General features: G+C 46.8%; 1 protein-coding gene across 1 annotated transcript in view; it reads right to left on the bottom strand.

Moving 5' to 3' along the window:
* Positions 1-2,600, bottom strand: part of INCENP (inner centromere protein) — a 27,456-nt gene extending 24,856 nt beyond the window's left edge. Inside the window, exon 1 of the mRNA XM_012810652.2 lies at positions 2,441-2,600. The gene's annotated coding sequence lies outside the window, so the exon portion shown is untranslated. The remainder of the gene's footprint in view (positions 1-2,440) is intronic.
* Between the last annotated feature and the right edge of the window lie 1,385 nt (positions 2,601-3,985).

The following is a 3,985-nucleotide window of genomic DNA, read 5'->3' on the forward strand; positions in this document are numbered from 1 at the left end:
AACTAGCCACTCAAGTATCCTCCCTAAGACTTGGTTATAAAATTGCCACAAAAACCCCAAATAAAGAAGTAGTACTCCATATCTGTGGGTTCTGAAACTATGAATTCAATCAATCGCAGATCAAAAATATTTGAAAAAAATTTGTGTCTATACTGAACACGTACAGAATATTTTTGTCATAGTTCCCTAAACAATACAGCATAACAATTATTTGCATAGTTTTTATATTGTTTTAGGTATTGTAAGTAATCTAGAGATTATTGAAAGCATGTGGGAAAACACACGTACACCATTTAATGTCAGGGACTTGAGCACCCATGGATTTTGGTATCAGAGGGAGGTCCTAGAACCAATCCCCCCCCATGGATACCGAGGGATGACTATATTCTATGACATCAGAGCACACAGGCTCAATAAATATCCCAACTGGTGAATGAAAGAACAAATCAATGGTGTTACTTTGTAAACCATAATAGCAGACTACACATCTCATGTCACCACAGTGACCCAATTTCCTAAGCTATACCTTCAAAAAGAAAGAGAACTACACATAGCTCTGCCTGTGTAACACGGAAGGTCCTGGAAGGAGAGGCTAAGTTGCTGACCCCTTTATCTTTCAAGGAGTTTAATACCAGGTCAGGTTACAGCTGCATGGGACTTCCTAGGGCCTGATTTCAGGAGCATACTAGCCTTTGTTCCTCAATAAGCTCTGCCCTCTGTCTGGAAGATTCTGTCTCCCATTTTGTAAAACTCACTTAGATCTTTAGGGGACCCTGACCACAATCTAAAGCAGTCCCAGCCAGAATCCAATCTACTGATTTCAGTGCTCTGCATAGCACTTGGGTGATTGTTTACCTGTTTGCTTACTGTCTCTGCCCACTGAACACCTGCTCCCTGAGAGAAAGCCCTGTCTATCTTGCTTGTTGCTGAATGCCCAGAACCCAGTCAGTGTCTGGCAATAGGAATAATTTCTGAATAAATTAATTCATCCATCAACTCTACACTCAGAGATAAACATCCTACGGTTACCCCTCCCCGCTGCCACCACCACACAAAGGGCACCAAATCAACTTACTCTAAACAGATTAGCACAGGCCATGTCCATGACCCCTGTGGGCAGGATTGTACAGGCTTTGAGCAAAAACCTCAGTTCTGCCGTCAGGCAATCATAGGCAAGGCCTTTTCACTACCATTCCTCTTGCTTCCCCCAGCCCCACTGCAGCCAGACCACAGCCCTGGCAAAGTGCAGGACCTCAGTTCAAGGCCAGCAAAAAGAAAAATGTTTAAGGAAGGCAAAAGTTTGCAGAGGAGCTGCAGAATGCAAAAACTGGCTGTGTTCAAACTGGCAAAGTGGGTGAAAGTTTCTTTCATAAAGTATAAAAAAGCATTTGGACTTCTTTCATGAAGAAGTTTGTTTTTAGCAGACCATAGTTTGGCCATTTAAAAAGGGTCACCTAAATTAGAACAGAGGTAATCCTGAGAAAGGAATCACTGTTCCAAGAATCAGCCTCCTGGAAGGAGCAGCAAAAACCTCATCTTCATTCAGCAGGTTAAGAACCTGCATACAGATCCAGAGCACCCAACATTCCCCCAAGCGAGATCCTCTCCACAGTCTTCTTTCAATATTTCTCCCACACCACACACCAGACTAGTTCTTACTGCCCTCCTTGTGACTCCTGTTCTTTTGAGGGTGCAGCAAGTTGGGTACCCTTCTACCACTCTTCGGTCTTAATAGCCACTCAAACGTCACCCCATTTAAAACTCACCAAAACCTCGAGGATACTCATGGGCAGAAAACTCAGGACAGAGAATTTAAGTCAAAGTCACGCGGTAAATCAGGGGCGGAGCCTGGATTTAAACTGTTCTCTTATCCACTAGCTATACCGCGTCCTGTTTATCAACCTCCGAAAGGCAGGGGCCAGGTCTCGGCTCTGGGCAGCCCCACGAGCAGCTCGGGGAAGCCAGGTAGAACTGAATCTCTGACAGCGAACAAGCTTGGGGAGTGACAAGACGAGCGGGGGAGACATGGGCCTCCAGAAATGGTCAGTTTAAAACGCTGCTCAGCAGGGCGAAGTCGGCAAGCGAGAGGATTTACAGTGCAAAAACGCCACCTGGAATATGGTTTCGGGATTCCTGAGAGTCCAAGTCAACAAAAAGCCCTTCGAGCACAAAACCAGGGGCGAGGCGCCCGGGAGGGGAAGGAGATGGGGTTATTCTCTAGGGACTTGGGTGCCTAGGTGGAAGCTAGGGGATGAGGTTCATCTCAGGCCCCAGGACCAAGGCAGGTCAGCTAGCCTCTTGGAAGCGATAACCCTCACATTGCCAGGCAGCAAGAGGAGGGGGTGGGGGTCACACCCCTAACCCAGAGTTGGCTAGGAGGGGGAGAGGGAGGAGGAACGAATCACTAACCACCCCCCTCGGGCTGCTCGCGCGCACTCACTTGTCTGCACCGCGTTTCCTGAGCGCTGCTCCGATCCAAGTTCAGTGGTCTCCCTACCTGAGCCCCCGCCTGCCCGGACCCTCTCGGCTCCGGGTTTTCCGGGCTTACCACTCCTGAGTGGCAACCAGGCGGTGCAGCGCGGGCGAAATCTATGATTTTCAAACCTGAACGCTCAGCCAATCCTTGGCAAGTTTGTCTGGGCCGTTGCAAAACTCCAAACCAATCAGATAACAGAAAACATCAGTTAGTCTCCCTATTGGCTGCCTGGATTGGCAATCTGCAGGACTAAGAGGCGGGGAAAGGAAGCGTAGAAGCTTTAAGCCGCCTTCCGGGAGCTGCAGCCTGCGGAGGAGGGAGGAAGTCAGTGCTCGGGTAGAAGTGGGCGGGACCCGCGGATCGGAATTTCGCGTCCCAGAGTGCACCGCGAAGGCCACGAGGTCGTGAGAGGAAGCCGGATAGTGGGTGGACGCGACCTCCAAGCTGTGCTCATCTGATTCCTCTGCTTGGTCATTTCTGAGTCCAGCTTTCTCATTCTCTCAAGGTGACAGCCTTCCGATCTCTGCCACTTCCGAAAGGTAAAAAGAAAACGCTTTGTAACGTTTCTTTCCGATCTCTGCCGCTTCCGAAAGGTAAAAAGAAAACGCCGGCTGCGGGGCGTGTATGTGTGTAGAGCCTTCCACCATCAGAGTCCCACTCATACAGGCCCGGCTGTATCTTTACAGCAGTGACGATCTACCTGAGGAGACTTTGCGCCCCTCCTCCCCATCCTCTCCTGCCATTTGGGGGAGGGGTCTGGTATCTAGCGGGTAAAGGTTAGGGATGATGCTGACACTCTCTAATTGCATAGGACAGTCCCCAGTGCCACTATTGCTGCTGTGCTTTGGACAAGTCACTTTGTGAGTCAGGGTGATCACTGACTGTAAAACAAGGTAGTTAAATAGGAAAAAATTTGCATATCTGTGTGGTTTGCAGCATTACTCAGTATATAACCAATAGGTGGAAGTAGCCTAAATGTACATCACCAGATAAGTGGATTTTTTTTAATATAATGAAATATTATTCAGCCTTTATAAAGGAAGCCCTGTACATGCTACAGCATAGATGAACCTCAAAGACATTCTACTGAGTCAACTAAGCCACTCACAAAAAGGCAAATACTGCATGATGCAATTTATATGAGATATCAAAAGTAGCAAATTCTTAGAAACAGAAAGAATGGTGGTTCTACTTTTTACAGGGGAAGAGAAAAAGGGGTGTTAGTTCAATGGGTATAGAGTTTGTTTTGCAAAATGAAAACAAAACATTTTTGAGATCTGTTGGGAAACATTGTGCATATAGTTAACACTACTGCTCATGCACTTAAAAATGGTTAAGATGGTAAGTTTTATGTTTCATGTTTTTTGCCACATTTTTTTAAAAGTCGATAAAGCCGAATCATCTTTCCAGCTCCTACACTCGGTCCTGTTGCTTTATTCTGAATTGTTTTCTGCACCTCTTGACAGAATATACTCAGTTGTAATCTAGTTCCACTCTTTTTACCCAGAA

Source organism: Otolemur garnettii, unplaced genomic scaffold (assembly GCF_000181295.1).
Source record: "Otolemur garnettii isolate 467f Iridium unplaced genomic scaffold, OtoGar3 scaffold00140, whole genome shotgun sequence".
In the NCBI taxonomy this organism is placed as follows: domain Eukaryota; kingdom Metazoa; phylum Chordata; class Mammalia; order Primates; family Galagidae; genus Otolemur; species Otolemur garnettii.